This window comes from Parasteatoda tepidariorum, chromosome 12, assembly GCF_982258835.1.
Source record: "Parasteatoda tepidariorum strain Cologne lab strain chromosome 12, Ptep-v5.0, whole genome shotgun sequence".
In the NCBI taxonomy this organism is placed as follows: domain Eukaryota; kingdom Metazoa; phylum Arthropoda; class Arachnida; order Araneae; family Theridiidae; genus Parasteatoda; species Parasteatoda tepidariorum.
The window spans coordinates 9,368,737-9,387,732 of record NC_141766.1 but is presented as its reverse complement, the minus strand read 5'-3'; the positions used below and the strand labels follow the sequence as shown (position 1 = coordinate 9,387,732).

At 28.9% G+C, this 18,996-nt stretch overlaps 1 long non-coding RNA gene across 1 annotated transcript in view; it reads right to left on the bottom strand.

Annotated features, from left to right (window-relative positions):
- Nucleotides 1-281: 281 nt before the first annotated feature.
- LOC147800942 (uncharacterized) overlaps nucleotides 282-18,996 on the bottom strand; it is an 83,081-nt gene continuing 64,366 nt past the window's right edge. Inside the window, exon 2 of the long non-coding RNA XR_015430821.1 lies at nucleotides 282-1,423. This is a non-coding gene — a long non-coding RNA (uncharacterized LOC147800942). The remainder of the gene's footprint in view (nucleotides 1,424-18,996) is intronic.

Below are 18,996 nucleotides of genomic sequence, written 5' to 3'. Positions count from 1 at the left end.
ATAAAAATTTCATAAAGAGTCTATTTATTTTTAAAAGATTCTATTGTAGTCCACTACCACTGGAAAAAAATCACAAATCTCAACTGTTGGATGACATGTGAAAGAAAATAATTTATTGACAAAATACTGCTTAGAATAAAAACGGATAATTTAATTAATCCAGGTAGTTATTAGGATAAAAATGATTGAATGAAACAAATAATGATTTAAAATCAGATTAGTTATAGCAACCAAAAACTGCTTTAGGATAATAGTTACTTAGAAAAGAGTGAAAATAACTATTAAAAGATTCAATATTGGCTCTTATTTATTAAAATTAGCACAGTTGTTTTTGAATTATTTTAAATCATTTACACTTTTTTTTCAAGGATGATAAGACTTAAAAGATGTCCAACTTATGTACAGTAACACATGACTTGCGACATTTCTGTTATTGCCGTACGATTATCAATTTTAGTAGTCATGTTAGTAGTTGACATTTTAGCAGTAGTATTTAGAAGCTAAAAATCGGAGTATCATTTTAGTGACAGTATTCAGAAGCTGGAAATTCTGAGTATCATCGTAGTTCTTGCATTCAGAATCTACATATTCTTGGTGTAATCCTAGTAGTATTTATTCTGTATATTATCCAGAAGCTGAAAATTTTGAGTATCTCCTTAGTAGTAGAATTCAGAAGCTGGAAACTCTGAGTATCATCTTTGTTGTAGCATTCAGAAGCTGGAAAGTTTGAATATCATCGTAGTAGTAGAATTCAGAAGCTGGAAAATATGAGTGCCATCTTTGTTGTAGCATTCAGAAGCTGGAAAGTTTGAGTATCATCTTAGTATTAGAATTCAGAAGCTGGAAAATCTGAGTATCATCTTTGTTGTAGCATTCAGAAGCTGGAAAGTTTGAGTATCATCTTAGTAGTAGAATTCAGAAGCTGGAAAATCTGAGTATCATCTTTGTTGTAGCATTCAGAAGCTGGAAAGTTTGAGTATCATCTTAGTAGTAGAATTCAGAAGCTGGAAAATCTGAGTATCATCTTTGTTGTAGCATTCAGAAGCTGGAAATTTTGAGTATAATCTTAGTAGTAGAATTCAGAAGCTGGAAAATCTGAGTATCATCTTTGTTGTAGCATTCAGAAGCTGGAAATTTTGAGTATCATCTTAGTAGTAGAATTCAGAAGCTGGAAAATCTGAGTATCATCTTTGTTGTAGCATTCAGAAGATGGAAATTTTGAATATCATCGTAGTAGTAGTGTCAAGAAGCTGGGAATTTGGAGCATGATCTTAATAGTAGTATCCAGAAGTTGAAAATTCTGAATATCTTCTTAGTAGTAGTATTCAAAAGCTGGAAATTCTGAGTATCATCTTAATAATAGTATTTAGAAGCTGAAGATTCTGAGTATCTTCTTAGCAGTAATATTCAGAAAATAGAAATCCTGAAAGATATGGCTGAAATTAGTTTTGTTTCAAAAACATTCTGTAGAAACATTATAAGAGACGTAGAAGCATTATAAGATTTGAAAAAAAATAATTTTAAAATGTACAAGGGTAAAGGATGTTGTGTAACTCAATACTGAATACTGTTGCGAAATCATGGCATTTTTTCCCGATGTAAAAAGCACCTTAAAGAAAAATGTGATAGTACATTTATACTTAGACTAATTTAATGTTTTCCAGTGTTGGCTGCTACTTTCGGTCTTAAAATATTGCAGTTTTATAATCCCAGATCAAAACATAGATTTATGATATTAATGTATTATGTTGAACACGATTGCTAAACGATCTACAAAATTAATTAAATAAAACTAATAATTTACAATCTTTATCTTTTTTTCAGGAAAAAAAGCACAACAAAGAGCAAAAATGGGTTAAATTTTTTATTTATTTTTTTATTGAAAACTATTTTATTCAAAGATTTAATAAAATAAAACAGCTTTATGTTTGTATTGTATTTAAGTGTTTTATGTGTGAATACGATATCTTATAACTGCCGTATTCTAAAGCTTAAGTGGTAACCAAAGCTAAAAAAATAACAACTTAGTTTACGCATAAATGCCCTATCACTTTTTTTAGAAAAGTAATTATTACATTAGTATAAAGTAAAGCCTTTTTACAAATATAATTCGTAATGGGTTAACATTTCTCGAAGCTCTTCAATTATTATCGATTATTTAGCTGATAAAATATAATGATGTAAATAATAGTTACTAAACATTGCCTAGATTTTATAACTACACACCTACTAAATAAAAAATTTTCAGAATATTTGCATGTCTTGTGAGACATGTTAGTCTACAAAATGCATGCCCGATCCCCGTATTTTTTTTAGACGTCATATTAATGAATATTGTTGAAATAAAGGATATTAAAAACGGCATATTGACATCCACACTATAACTCTACAACAACTTATTAACGAAGAAGTATTATTTGTTATTAACTAAAAAAGTATCGTGTGAAAATAATCATTGTTTATGAAGAAGTTTTGATTATTTTACATGAATAAACATTGATGGAGTTAAGGTAGAACATCATTATTTACAAATAAGTAGTATTTTTTAAATTAAGAGGGTACTTAATAGGGATTTCCATTTAAATTTTTACTTCTTTAGTCGGGCATTTAAGGGTAAAAAATTCATATTCATCGGAATTCTAACATGATTCGAGGATGAATCGCGGAGGCTCAGGTGGATAGGGTTCCAGTCTCCCAATCAGGCTACCCGGAACGCACAGATGGCTGGTTGATACGAATTTTGCTCTCGATTCGCACCGGCCGCAGGGTTAACGTAAATTATCTTCATAAATTTTACATTAGACGCATAATGGGTCAAAATTTCCTTGTCATCGGGCTAACCATGGGTAGTTTTTGAAATTTTAAACTCCATGTGATTCAAATTGATTCAAATAAGAATTAGTTCCAACAAAAAATTCCCCCACGAAGGTTTGTTAGACCCACTGTTTGATCCAGATCCAGGATTTACCTAGTCTTCTGAGTTGGGTTTAAAATTATGAAGCTACGTAGAAGAGCACTGATTCACATAAATCTAAGAATGGGTCGGCTGATGAGAGCCGTTTAAAAAATGAAATAAACTGATCCGAGCATGTTGGACAATGTTATTATCATTCTCCATTCCCAAGTAAGTTATTACTATTGCAATGATGATATTTTAAGCAATTTAATAACATACGATATAGGAAATATTTAATAATAAAACCAAATGCTACATGATGCTTTACTGCTTTCAAACAAAACTCCAATTCAAGAACTGAAAAAGAATTCCTTTCGAAAAAAAGAAAATAAATAGCAGCGTGACCTTTCGAGAGCGCCAACTCAGCAGGGTAGTCCTGGAAATTCAGAAGTGTTGGTAGAATGAGTCCTAATTACTGTCGATCTTTGCTATGTTTCTTCAATGACCAGTTGGCTGGATTTGAAGAAAAAACTGTCTTTGGCTGGCATGGGAAAACTGTAGGATGCCTTGATATAAGATGAAGTAAATAGCTTCCATTTCTTCTACTTATAAATTCTGAAGGTTTAGGTGCCAAGGAATGAAAAGCAATTTGACTTGGAATGAAAATCCCATCATTCTTCTCTTAGTCTGTCTTTTATAGATCATAAAGATTTTTCGCATTAGGCTACCATTTTTAGGAAATTGAGCTTAGAAAGCTGTAATTATTTGATTGGTTAAAGTTTTTTTTCTGTATTTATGATTTGTTAATGGAAAGGTTCTGTCTAGAATAATGCTAGAAAAAAAAAATGAAAAAAATAGCTTTAAAAAGATCTCGATTTTTGTTCGCCATTTGTTTCCCCTTTGTTGTTCGTAATAACTATTAATATACCTCCCCTCTGAATTCAGAGCCATTTTTATTATCTTTGTCTTAAATTCAACCGTTTTCTATGGTATTCATGGTTTTAATTAATTTCTTCATCCATATATCATACCTTGGAATAAATTAGGCTATTTTTTGTTTTGCATTCCATTTTTTTTAATCTTTCCCTGCAGATACCAATAGTTTCTCTTGTGGGATTCAGATCCGGAGAACTTCCCAGCCACTTTAAAACAACCATTTTATTTTTGAAAAAGTATGCTTTTATTTTTTTAATCATGGCAGGGAGCCTAAATCGTGTTGAAAAAATCCATTGCACTCTAAACCTTTTTTCTGTTATTATTTTCTTGTATTGTTCATCGTTAATTATACCTTTAGCAGAAAAATGTGGTCACACGCCATTGTATGAAAAATACCCCACACATTTGTCTTCCGCTGAAATTAGAAAATCCCCCCCCCTAAAAAAATTTACTCCTTATTCAGTTAATACACTCACTAATGTATTTATTATGTACTGAAGCATTCCAGATATGCTAACATTATTATTTAGCCCTTATGTAAAACTTAGACAACTATATACAGTGAAAAGTTTAATTAATACGCTAACTACTGTAATTATTGTACATTGAAGCATTATAGATTTAATTGCTTTGTACTATTAAAAAGGAGATAAAATTTTGTCAGGCAGTAACTTTGTTTTAAAAAAAGATTTAAAAAATATAGTAAGTGAATTTTTCTGTTTTATTCTCAGATTTTCAGTTATGTCTCAGATAATGATACCAAAAAACCCTTTGATCTTGTATCAAAATCCCTCCTGCTCATATCAAAAATAAAATTTTTTAAAAGGAATTGTTCCGCTTGAGTTGATCACTAGTGTTGTTTACTAAGGAATTCTTTAACGTATTCTAATGTCCACCGACTTATTTTTAAACTTTAATATTTTAATTTTAAATACATATTTTATAGATTTTGCAATGATTGTTACAAAAATTCTAACAGGTACATACATACGAGGGTTGCTATTTATATTTCTGGCCTAATAATGAAAAAACAAATATGTAGGATCGAAATCGGTTTTATTGTTTTTCAAAATATTCTCCATGATGATCAATACACTTTTGCATGCGTTTGAAGCAATTTTCAAAGCACTTTTTCTAGTCCGATAGAGGTAACTCCAAAACATGCGTTTTGAATGCATCAACCGCTTCTTCGGGGGTCGAAAGTCGTTGTCCACGTAATTTATTTTTGATGTGTGGGAATAAGAAGAAGTCATTGGGTGCCAAATCAGGGCAGTACGGCGGATGACCCATAAGTTTGATCTTTCGCTCCGTCAGAAATGCCTCTGTTTGAGTCGATGTGTGAGAGCTCGCATTATCATGATGAAGAATACCTGTTCTTCTGCTTTTTTCGAATTTCTCCGATGACTTCTGGCAAACAAATGGTCGTGTACCATTCAGAATTGACCGTCCTGCGATGCTCTAACGCCACTGTTGCCACATGACCGTTAATGCCGAAGAAACAGGCAATCATTTGTTTCGATGTGCTTCTTCCTCGAACAACTTTTGTTGGTTTTGCCTCGTCTTGGAAGACCCATACAGTTGATTGCTGTTTTGTTTCCGGCTCATATGCATAGATCCATGATTCGTTACCAGTGTAGATGTTATACACAGCCTTTGATGTACCTTGAACGTATTTTTCCAACATTTCCTTGCACCAATCGACATGAGCCTTTTTTTGAGCGTTTGTCAGATTATGCGGGATCCAACGCGAAAAAATTTTTTTTACGCTCAAATGTTCATGCAATATTTTATTGATGCTAGTCATACTAATGTCCAAAGACGCCTCTATCTCACGGTATGTCACATGACGATCTTGCTTTATCAGTTCACGCACAGCATCGATCTTTTCAGGCACAACAACGTATTTTGGACGACCTGCACGGGATTCGTCCTGGATCGAACATCGACCACGATTAAATTCGTTATACCAATTTTTTACAGTGCTGTAGGATGGCGCTTTATCGCTGAATAAAGAATTAAGTTCATCGAAGCACTCTTGTCTTGACAATCCACGTCGAAAGTTATGAAAAATAATGGCACGAAAATGTTCACGATTCAATTCCATTTTTTGAAAGAGAAGAACTTTTCAATTTACTGTCAACAACACAAATGAAGCTTTAATGGTAAATCGTCAGCTGAATTTTTGTTTAAAAACATCAAACTTTCGATTAAAATCGTCTGCGGTCGCCTAGCAACACTTACTGTTGCCATGGCCAGAAATATAAATAGCAACCCTCGTATTACTTTTTTCGCGGGATTGAAATTTAAACAAAATCTTTTTTCGCAATCATAATATTAAAAATATTTAGCTTCAGAAACTGGTGAAGAAGAAAATAAAACTAGGTGCTATCTTTGAAATGTAAGTAATTGACGCCAGATAAAATAAAAGATTTTATTTCTAAAGTCACTGTTTAAAGTAATAGAAAAGCTGCAGAGTTTATATTGCTGTAAATGTTTTTTTAAAAGGATTTAAATACGTTTAACTATCTTTTACAGCACTATTAACTCATTTCAAAATTATGTACGTAAGTGTGAAATTAAAGTTGAAATATCAAGTTAAAGTACAAATTGGTGCATGGCATTTATTCTGCAATGAATATGAAAAAATAAAGAAAAAGTATGCGTGAAGACGCCGAATAAATTGCATATTTTGCACATATTAAATTTGTATTTAAAGTACATAAGAGAAAAAATTAAAAAAAACTCGATAAATTGTTAAACGAGACTAATAAATTGCATAAAAATAAAATTACGAAAAAATTGGATTTTAGGAGTCAAACACTGGATTTACTTATTTTCAGCGCACCCTTATAGCTAGTTATTGGGTAGCTTTTAATAGGGTATAATTCTTTTGTTACTATTAATAGGATTTTGTTTTGCACTATTATGAAATATCCAAATTTTGGATTCAAGCATATCTAAGAATTCTCTAAGAAGAATAACTTTAAAAAACGATCCTTTTGTTTCATATAATCCAAATTTTGGATTTAAGAATATTTAACAAAACCCTCTAGAAAAAATAACTTCCAAAACAATCCCTTTTTTCTCCTAATTCAATTATTGGATTCAAGCATATCTGAGAACTTTCCTGAAAGAATAATTTTCATCATCTGTCCTTTTGTTTTGTATCATCCAAATTTCGGATTCAAGTTTATCTAAAAGCATCCATAAAAATAAAAGTTTATTTTCCTTTGTCATTGACGCTTTCATTCATAAAGCATATTTAAGAACTCTCAAGCATATTAAGACTCAAGCATATTTAAGAACTCTCAAGCATATTAAGACTCAAGCATATTTAAGAACTCTCTCAATGGAATTACTTCAAAAAAATCCTTTTGTTTTATATAATCCAAATTTTGAATTTAGGAATATTTAACAACTCTCCCGAAAAAATTACTTCCAAAACAATCTTTTTTTGTTCTAATCCAATTACTGGATTCAAGCATATCTGAGAACTCTCCAGAAAGAATGACTTCCAACATCAATCCTTTTGTTTTATGTCGTCCAAATTTCGGATTCAAGCTTATCTAAATGCCATCCGTAAAAAAGAATAAGTTTTATTTCCCTTTGTCATTGACGCGTTCATATTTAAAGCATATTTAAGAACTCTCAAGCATATATAAGAACTCTCCCTTAAGAATAGCTTCCTAAACAATCCTTTTACTTTATATAATCCAAGTTTTGGATTTAAGAATATCTCAAAACTCTCTAAAAAGAATAAAATTAAAAAACAATTCTTTTGTTTTATGCCATCCAAATTTTGGATTCAAGCTTATCTAAAAGCCATCCATGAAACGAATAAGTTTTATTTCCTTTTGTCATTGACGCTTTCTTAAGTAGAAAAAAAAAGATTTCAAAAAAACTGAAAATGACTAAATATGACAACATTATTGTGATGTGAGCACCTATCCTTCTAAAGTTGTGATGACCAGGTTGCTTCCCTCTGAAGGTCAAGAGGGACTTGAAAATGATGGGTACCCATCAAGAAGTACAGGTTTGATAGGAAATGAATGGGTGAGCTTAGATCTTCCCTCTTCATACGTGAAGGTCGTAGATTGTTTATTATTTTCATGCCATTTACATTTGCTGACACTATTATTTGCATTTCAAATAAAGTATTGATTTTTTTTAAAACTTGAAAGCGACGGAAATAAACAGCCTAATTTGAGATATAAATTACATTTGTTTAAAAGTTCAAGGATTTGCAGATATATCTAAGTGTTTTGATGTTTTATTTTTCTTTCAAGTACATGTCCAAATGTTAAATAATTTAAGCGCTTGTTTTACATAGGTCAAAAGTGGTGCTTGTTGGAACTTAATTTCCTTTTTTTTCTTTTTTTTTTCGCCAGAAGTTTCGTTTTCTGTTCCAGGCCGATTCAGACTCATTTTAATCTGATATGCAAAAAATTTTGAGATTGAAATTATAATCTGATCATCAGAGACCGCAAATGTCATCAGTGTCTTTTTTGTTTGTCTTAAGCTGCTGCTGTGCCAGAAAAATGCATGGGTAAAAATACTTATGAAGAATTTTAAAATATAAATTATTTTATATCTTTAAAAGGAAAACTGAAATTATTAGCAGAACAATTTCCAACCAAAAATAATTTTCAAACAAAATGTTCAAATATTTGTTTTTTTATTTTTTTTATTGAAAATTATTTTTTCTTAAAAAATACAAAGCATAAGGAAGAAAGAATGAAAGCTTATTAATAAGGTCAAACTGCTAGTTATTACTATCTCAATATTAATGGAAGCTTTAGAGTTGCTTAAACAATAAGTTTTTCCTAAATCAGTAAAAGTTGTAAGGATATCCTTAATTTTGCCCAATATCAAAATGCTTACTTCATTTTTCGCAGCCTTATATATTAATCAATATACATACCAATCTGCCTTATATACTAACTAACTTAATTTATGTATATGTTCATTATACCAGAAACATACATCAACACTTTCAAGAAACAAAACTCTCACTTTCGACAATTCAGCTATCCTTGAGTTATATTTCGTTCATTTTAAAAAATATTTTGTTACGAAATTACGTGATTTATGACGAAATGGGAACTTTCGAATATGACGAAAATATTTCCTCAACTCGAAACCTCATTGTAGTGCATTGTGGGATATTGTTAACTAGAAATGCGAAATTAGGATGAGGACTAAACGATCAAAAATAAAGAGACTAACTAAGCCGATCGGCCTATATGGCGGTGAAGGAGTTACCCTTGTATCAGGAAGATCCCAGGTTCGAATCCCACTTCGGACATGGGTGTAATTTATAACTCTGTTCCATTTGTCTTTCTTGTGTTATTAAAGTGACATTGATCCAGTCATATGGTACCCACGTTAAAGTGATTATTAGAAAAGTTAAATACGCTGGGAGCTGGGTGCATTTTGTTTTTTGAAAAATCTAGAATGACGAAATATTTTTGTTTAATAATGTCGTAAATCGTTGCCTTAAAGAAGTTACTACAGTTATTTAGTTACTTTGACGAAATATTCGCTCGGAGCATATACCAAGAAACGGTTTCGTCATAAAAGAAGAAAGCTTCGTAAATTTGAGTAATTTTTACAGTGACTAGAAATAATTCAGAGGAACACAAACTATTGTTTTTTTTTATATCAGTGAAAAATCAGTTATCAAAACAATAATCAGTGATCAAAAAAAAAATTTTAAAGTGATAAATCACAAACCAAAATCACTCCTAAACAACATTTTTCAATATCCTTTATTTTTTTTAACATTTATTTTTCTTAGAAAAAAATAAGGCATAAGGTGAAGTACTAAACTGAAGTAGTTTTCTTTAGTAGAAAGAATAGCGGCAAGGTTGAAGACTGAAAGTCAAGTCAAGGCAGTTGGGAAGGCAGAGGTGAGATCAAAGAAGGAACAAAAGCTTACCAACAGGGTTAAATGGCGAGTAAAAGCTATTTCAATATTTGTGGAAGTTCTGGAGTGGCTGGAAGAACACACCAACTTCGAGATGGGTAAATTGGCCGAAAGCTAAACCATAGCAGCTGTTTCGACGAGCTTTTGTGATGCTTCATACTTTTAAGTATGAGAACAAATTCAGCATGGGGACACTGGGTTATATTTCATAGTCTTTTTTCCTATTTTCAAGCCGACGGTAGAGATTTTGTTTACATTAGGGTTGGCTATTGGGTAGATGGCCTCTATACTCTATCATCTCCCTAACACTCCTCCTTAAATCGAGGATACCAAGTCTGTTTTATATTCTCTCGTTGAAAATGTTTATCATTGCTTCTTTACTCACTAAGTTTAATTTTGTTGTTTAGTAATTGTTATACATATTAAGATACTAATATTTAATACCATTTTGCCTTTATTGTTTCTAACAAGTATTTGTTTCAAAAGTAGTTAGGTGGAGCTTTAGCTATTTTTGAGTGAAAATTTTGTTTACATTAGGTGTAGTTGCTGGGTAGAGATGAACCCTATATTCAATATTCCCTCAACACTCCTTCTTAAATTAAGGATGCGATGATAGATTCATATTCAGTCTTCAAAAAATGTTTATTATTGCTCCTTTACTCACTAAGAGTAATTTTGCTGCTTAGTAATTGGTATACATATTAAGCTACTAATGTTTCATACCATTTTGCCTTTATTGCTTCTAACAAGTATTTGCTTCAGAAGTAGTTAGGTGCAGCTTTAAGTGAAAATTTTGCTTACATTAAAAGGTTGGTTGTTGAGTAGATGGTCCCTGTATTCCACTATCTCCCTAACACTCCTCTTAATAAAATCAAAGATGACAGGCCTGTTCATTCTTCAAAAAATGTTTATTGTTGCTTCTTTATTCACTGAATATAACTTTGTTTAGTAATTGGCATATAATTCAAGCTTCTAATATTCAATAACTGTTTGCCTTTATTGCTTCAAATAAGTCTTTGTTTTAAAGACAGTCAAGAGGAATTTTTGCTTCATTTAGTTGAAAATTTTGTTGTAGAGTATATAGCTATACTTTATCATTTCCTCGACATATCTCTGTAAATCAAAGATGCACTGGCCTATTTATATTTAGTCTTAAAAAACATTATTATTGCTTCTGTATTCTCTAAATATAACTTGGTTTTGCAATTGGTTTACATTTTAAGCTAAAGAGTTTCACTTGAAATTTGCGTTTATTGTTTTAAGTGGATCTTTGTTTCAGAAGTAGTTTTTTTTTTACTTCTCATAATTCTAATAATTTGAAATAAAATAAATGGTAAATCAATAATGCTTATATAAAAAAATTCCCATTGATTAAAATTGTTAATTCATGCATATGCCGTAATGATTTCCCGTCCTTTTACATTAACCGAGTTGCAATGAAAATTGCAAAACTGAATTTTAAAAAATTTCACCTCTATCATTTTTGGTTTTTGTTTTCCTTTTACTTTTTGTCATATAAATCTACATTAATTAAAAAAACAATAATAAAGCAAATTTAAAATTTTAAATTTTACCAAAATTTGTGGTTTGAGCAAAATATTTTTATTTAGTCGTTATGAACTAAGGCAAAAATTTGGAAACAAAATAAATTTTTGTTTAAAAAAAAAACACTCATCAGAGCTTCTAAATACAAGCATTCCCCAATGTCACCTTTTAGAAATGTGTTAGGAAATATATATATGCTTGTGGCTAAAATTCTTTTGAATCTAATTTATTAAAACACTAATAAAATACTTATTCAACACTAGAAAAATCATTTTCTGAAACTTCGGAAATTCTTTTGCTCTACTTCAGTTAATAATGAAAAAAAATTATGAACAAATAATTATGATATTTGATAGTTATACATCTGAGTATTTTATTCGTTTTTGGTGCTATTTTAATTATAATAAAAAATCATAAAAGAAAATAATTATGATATTTGATTGTTATACATCTGAGTATTTTTTCGTTTTAAGCACTATTTCAGTAATGATATTTGATAATTGTACATTTGAGTATTTTATTCGTTTTAAGTGCTATTTCAATTCATAAAAAAACATTTATGAAGAAATAATTGTAACAATTGATAATTGAACAACTGAATATTTTATTCGCTTTAGATGCTATTTCAATTAATAATAAAAAAAACATTTATAAAAAGTAATTATAATATTTGATAATTGTACATCTGAGTATTTTATTTGCTTTAGGTGCTATAACATTTAATTACATAAAGTAACATTTCTGAACAAATAACTATGTTTGATAATTATACATTTTATTCGTTTTTGGTGCCATTTAAATTAATGATAAAAAAACATTTATGAAAAAATAATTAGGCTATTTGATAATTGTACGCCTGAGTATTTTTCGTTTTAGGTGCTATTTCAGTTAATAATACGAAAATAATCAGGCTCTTTGATAATTGTACTTCTGAATATTTTATTCGTTTCAGGTGCTGTTTCAATTAATAAAAAGAAAACATTTATGAAAAAATAAACTCTAAACTATATTCAAACATGAAATAATTTCAAAAACATAGTTTTTCAAAGCAAATTTTTTTAAAAAAAAGATAGTATCTTTATTATAATTTAAATGACTAGATTGTTTTATGAGCAAGAACAAAATAATTATTCAATAATTCAAACGAAAATTCACGTTCTATTCCTTTGCTAATTCAAAAAAGTGAGATCAAAAAATCTAAAGGAAAAAATCTCACAAAATCCTTTAAAGTTGAAACTTATTCACTACTATTTCGCAAATGTCTCGTCTATTTTGCTTTTATTAATAAATTAACTTTCTTTTCATTTTTTTTATTCATTTCATAATAGTGCCTAATTAATAAAATATTTCTTATGCATAAAGTTCTCGCTTCATTGCCCTTATCTTACATCTGGGATATAACAGAGGTAAACAAAATACTCGCTTTTTAAAGATCCTTATAATTAATTTAATAGTTTTGAAAACAAAGAGGCCGCCTACCGTGTAGGTACGGATTCATTTTGATCCCTGTTTTGTGTTTCTGTTTATTTATTTTGTGTAATTACTGAATATTAAATGTATTTATTGTCAATATTCTGATTAATTTTAATAAAAGAGAAAGCAAAGCGCGTTGCTTTTTTTCTCATGAAATTAATTAGTTTTTAATTACTCCCTAACTGAGTGTATTAAAAGAACAAATGTTGGACATAATAATAATGAATATTAGAATAAGCTTTTGAAGCTTTGAGTGTTAAATTGTGTTTGATATTCAAGACTCGCGAGAGTTTAATAAAGAGATTTTGTTTTGGCTGGTGTTCTCTGAGGGAATAATCTTCTGGGGGATTTTAGAATTAAAATGCTTCTGAAATCTTATCGATAGGAACGAGTAACAGTATTTTATAGATAAATTTTTTTCCAGTAATATTAAAAAAATATTTAAAATGAATATTTAGTTATTTCATCCAATGAATTAATATCTTCTTTAAGCGTGCGTTTTATAAGCTTCTTATATATTTTTTTTTACATTTTTTAATTATATTTTTTTGCGTTTTAAACATACTATTGGAATCGTCAGAGAGCAAATAAAATTAAATAACTTCTTTGCTATTTTTTTTTTAAATAATACTTTATGTTTAAAGATTTAATAGTTGTAAGCATCTAGATGACATGCTATTTTTCATATTTTTGCAGATAATTAAGTTGCAAAAATGAAAAGTTTTTTTTGTTTGATTTTAAAAATTCTTCAAATGAGCTGGAAAATAATAATATGTATTAGTATCAAGTTTATTCCTCAATTCTAAACTTCGAAAAATAAAACGCCTTCATTGATTGTGTTATACACAAACACTTAGAATAAAGCATATAACCGTGAACGGTTTTAGCGTTTTTTTATTTCCATGTGATAAATAACTAATTATTCGATAAATGATTTAAATTTTTTCATTAAAGAGGCATCCTGGCTAATACTTTTTAAGGGAACAAGTTTCTAAGAAATTTTAAAATTAAAAAGTTTTTAACCCTCAACGATAGAAAAAAGTAATGGGTATCATACTATATGTATAATTGCTTTTTAAAATTCAAGAGAAAAAATAATAAAAAAAAATCTTCTATTCCCTTCAATGAAATATTATTTTGCTAAAGCGTAATTTCTCTACGTTTTTTATATACTTTTCCAATATTTTTTCAAGTTCTTTTGCTTTTTACATAACTTACTAGAAGTGCAAAAAGAAGCCTTTAGATTTGAGCATCTTTTTATGTATTAAGTCTCTTATAAAATAGTACCTATGTTAACGAGTTTTCAAGCTTGCAAGCATCTAAAACACTAATCATGTATCTAAACGTACTAACATGCTCTAAATATGCCGCTTTATATAATTTTATAAATAAGCAACAGAAAACATGTTTTTTTTTCGTATTGCCAACTATGCAGCAATAAATATCATGGGAAGAATACAGATTTACAGAAAGCATTATTATTGATACCAAAATACTGCCAAACGATGTGTAACATAACAGCCCTAACGATCAAAAGTTTCGTGCGGTATTTGCCGAAATCGGTTTAGCATTGGACGATTTTTGTAACTTTTGTAATATAACACAAATTAACAATGAGCAGAACACGCTAGAGTTTGTTTAATACAAAGAGTAGAACTTATATTTCTTTACAAATTATTTTTGAAAACAAATTTATTATTTTTGAAAATAATTTTTTTTATTTTTATATTATGTAAAAACTATAAATGAATTGAAAACAAAGCAATAAAACGCTTATACTTAATTAGCTGATTAAACCTCAGTGCGTTGAGAGTTGAAACGTATAAATTGTAAGTTAATTTTAATAGGTTTCAGAACAATTACAAATGAAAGAAACTAAATAAGGAAAGCATTCCAGCTAATATACCGATTACGATAATTAAGAAAATTTAATCATCTTAAAATTACGAATTCTTAAATAACTGCTTATTGTTATAGGGATCGTTGTTATACTGCTTGGAGAATTCTTAGATAACTGCCTATTATCCAAAATATATCGTCACTAAAAAGTTATGAATTTTAGAACAATAATTATTTTTTTCATATTTTGTAAACATAATCTGCAAAATAAAGTAAAACATTTATCGTTGTTTAACCGTTGTTCAACATCAGTGCGTTGAGAGTTAAAACTCATAAATGTAAGTTCATTTTATAGGTTGCGGACAAATTGCAAATTTCAATATTTATCAAATATTTGGAAATCACTAATTTGTTAATTTTTAACTTTATCTATCAATTTGAAATGTTTACTTATTTAACTATACAAAAAATTCTATATCAAACTACGGTTAAAAGTACAGGCCCTCAAAATGCCGTTACATTTCACCGTAAAATCAATTTTTACCGGAGCATGTTACGGAAAAAAAATTTGACATATTGTAATTTTACACTAATAATTACCATAAAATCACTGAATCACTCTAAATAAATATTACAGTAAAAATTACAGTATAAATGAATTTTACAGTAAAATGAATATTACGAATGATGCATCCGAAGTGCCGGTACTTTATATTGCAATTTACTCCGGAAATTCTTAGAGTGTATTTGTTTTTCTCATTATTTGGTATAATCTGTTGACTTGTTTCGTCTGTTTATCATTCAAGTTATTTTATTCAGCTAATAAAGTCGCCATAAGTGACACCAAAACGTGTCTATATTTCTTTAAATATTGTGATTGTACATATTTCTAATTTACTTATCTCATACAAAATTAAGCATATTTTATTCGCTGAAACTCGAGGAAATTTGTGATTAATATGATTCTTTTTTTAATAAATGGAAAAAAAAATTGGTAATAGTTGTCAAATTATACATCTTTTCTTGAAAATATTATACCGTAGTTTTGAAATACTGATTCATTTATGTGTCTAAATGTTATATTTGCCAAATAAAAGAGTAAAATCTTCATTTAATGCAGTTTTGAAAAGTATATTCATATATAATTACACAGAGAAAAAAAATTCTGGTGAAATTATCGTACAGAATGGTAATGACATTTCTGATGAGAACAAAAACATATCATTCTGGTAACAAAAACAAAAATATTTGGTATTAAAATCGCTCTAACTTTCTATTGATAATAAAGATTTACCGGAATACTTTGGTTTTTAAAATTCTATTCTGGTTCTTATTACCACATATTTAGTAAAAATAAATACGAAATTAAAATGTAAATTACGATATTCTGTTTTTAAGAAAAAGCGATGAACATAGTCCTTCTAATTGTAAATCGTTCTTTTTCTCAGAAAAAAATAGAATTAAAAAACATTTCTGAATTCTCAAAAGAAGAAATAGTTACCAAATTTCTATCACCAGTAACTGGCAGGATTACCAGGAGTACATCACAGTGCATACTTAAATTTGACAAGTAAAATTTTTTAATCAAATTAAAAACAAATGTCCAAATATTTCTAATAAATTAAAATATGAATAATGATTTTTTAATGAATTATGCTTTTGAAATATGCAGTTGAATACTCGATTACAAATTAATATTTTAATTAAAATATGTCAATATTTATCCTCAGATACGCTTTGGATTTAAATAAATTTATTTTTGGCTATAGATATACCTTTTAGAGTTGTAATAAATGACTACTTAATAAGTTATCAGGCTTGTTCACACTAGCCATTTAACTTTCACACAATAGAGCCGGGCACTGTAAAAAATTCCTAATTAAATTAAGGCATAAAGGAACGGTACTTTGGATGCCTCATTCGAAATATCCATTTTTCGTAAAATATTATATAGTAATTTTTACAGAAATATTTATTTAATTCGAGTGATTCAGTGATTTTACCGATGGTTATTACTGTAAAAACTACCGTATATCAATTTGATCCAAAATTTTTTACTGTTTGTGGGTTTAGTCTAAATAAAAACAACCTTTTTTCTAGAAAAAATATTATAGAAAAACTAAATGGCTTTGTAAAACCTGATATCAACCAAAATGTAGGTAAATGTCCAAATTATTTCTGTAGGTATATTCCAAATTATTAAAAAAATGATATTTGATAAGGTTTCTTGATAAATTTGAAAAAATTTTCAAACTAGCCCTGTTCTCTCCTGGTAAGAATAATAGTTAAGAGTAAGAATGTTTGTTTCCATAGTTGATTAGATACCAAATTTAACCTGATACCTTCACTAAATACTTCATTTATAATATTAGGGGGACCGGAAGGCAGTGTCGTTCCGGCGCATTAAATGTAATGTCGTTCGGCGATAGTCTTTAAAGCCAATAAATTTCTTTTCGATCCAGCATTGAAAGGTTGTAGCTAACGAGGGTGAATACATTACTGATTAAAAATAAAATCTTGATAGCAAATATCAAATGCACCGAAACGTCATTACTTTCCGGTCCCCCTAATATGCGGTAGTTATCAATCTTTCTGAAATAGACTAACAACAAAATATTTTGACCACCATTTTTTACTAATTTAATCTCAATCGTCAAATGACACGATAAGGTAAACTTATCTCAATCTTAAAAATATTTCAATATATCATTCTAGAAAAAAAATGGACAATTAAATGGTTCATAAGAAAAAAATTACTTTTTTGAATTTGGAGCATGTTTTTCTTGCAAACACTTTTCAAACTTCTTTAATTATCAAGCCCTCCCCCTCCAAAAAAATAAAAAAATAATAATAAGCGGTGTTAAAAATGCCTTTCAATTAAAAAGTATTTTTACAATAAACTTCTATCTCGGTATAAGAAATAATTATCTTTTCCAAAATTTCAAAATCAAAATGACTACGCAATATCTGTTTATAGCTCAATGCATGGCATTTTTGTCCTCAAAGCTCAACTAAAAGAGGAGATCTTTGAAGACTTGAAGGATGACCGCTAGTTTCGCTTATCTCCAACGTTGCAGCTGCTTCTCCTAATCAACTGAACTAGTGCTGAAGCACGTTCTTCTAGGGTAGCTCGACTTCAGATAATAGTACCATTAAGCCCTATAGCTAGAGCCTTGGTTAGATTGTTGCGCATACTACAGTGAATGGGATTTAAGTTTTACTTTACTATCATATCACAGTCCATTTGTTTGGAAATGTTTCCATTTGCATTGGAATTGTTTTATGGTAAATCTTATTTGTATAAAATAAGTAAAGTTTTTAGAACTGTCAAAAGTATTTTGGCGTAATTGGTTTAGACAAAATAATGAGAAACGAATTTGTATTAAAGAAATAAAAAAAAAAGAAAATATCGTAAGTAATGGGATAAAAACTCCACGTCAAATCGGAATTTAGTATTATTTTGCATACTATGGCTTAATTTTTTATACTGGTTACGCATATTACAGTGGATTTAAGTTTTAGTTTACCAATATATCACAGTCCATTTGTTTGGAAATGTTTACCTTTGCATTTTAATTGTTTTATGGTAAGTCTTATTTGTATAAAATTTAAAAGAACGTTTTTATAACTGTCAGAAGTATCTTGGCGCAATTGGTTCGGACAAAATAATGAAGAACGAATTTGAATTAGAACAGGGAAATATTGTAAACTATGAGATGGAAAATCCATGTCAAATCGGAATTAACTATATTGCGCATACTATGGTTTAATTTTAAAGTTTTATTGTGGTTATGCATATTACAGTGAATGTGACTCAAGTTTTACTTTACAATCAAATAACAGTCCAATTATTTGGAAATGTATCCATTTTCATTGGAATTGTCTTATAGTACGTCTTATTTGCATGAAATGCAAAAGAAAAAAATTATTAAAATACTTAATCTGAATCATTGCTGCCCAAAAAACTTTAAAACTCGTTTTTAAAAATCAATAAAATCTGTAATATTTCCTTTGCTCATATATTCATTAAAATTATTCACTTATGCTTTTCCAAATTCATACTTAATTGAAGTTATACATTAATTAACTGTAAATAAATAGCTAATAGTTCGATATAATTAAAGCAGTCCTTTAGTCAAAAAAACTTTAAATTCTAAGTCTGCTTTGTACTATAAATCTTAAAATACAAAGAAGACTTAGAATTTAAGGAATTCTCATTTTTCTCGTTGCTTTTAATTTAAAAATTTATTTAAAATACTTTTATTTAAAGTATACCTACAATTATAAGATGCTCAAAATATATTTTTAAAATTACATTTTTCTCTACCATTGAGACTATATTTCATTAGCTTAAAGGAATAAGTTTGCACCCGAAACAATA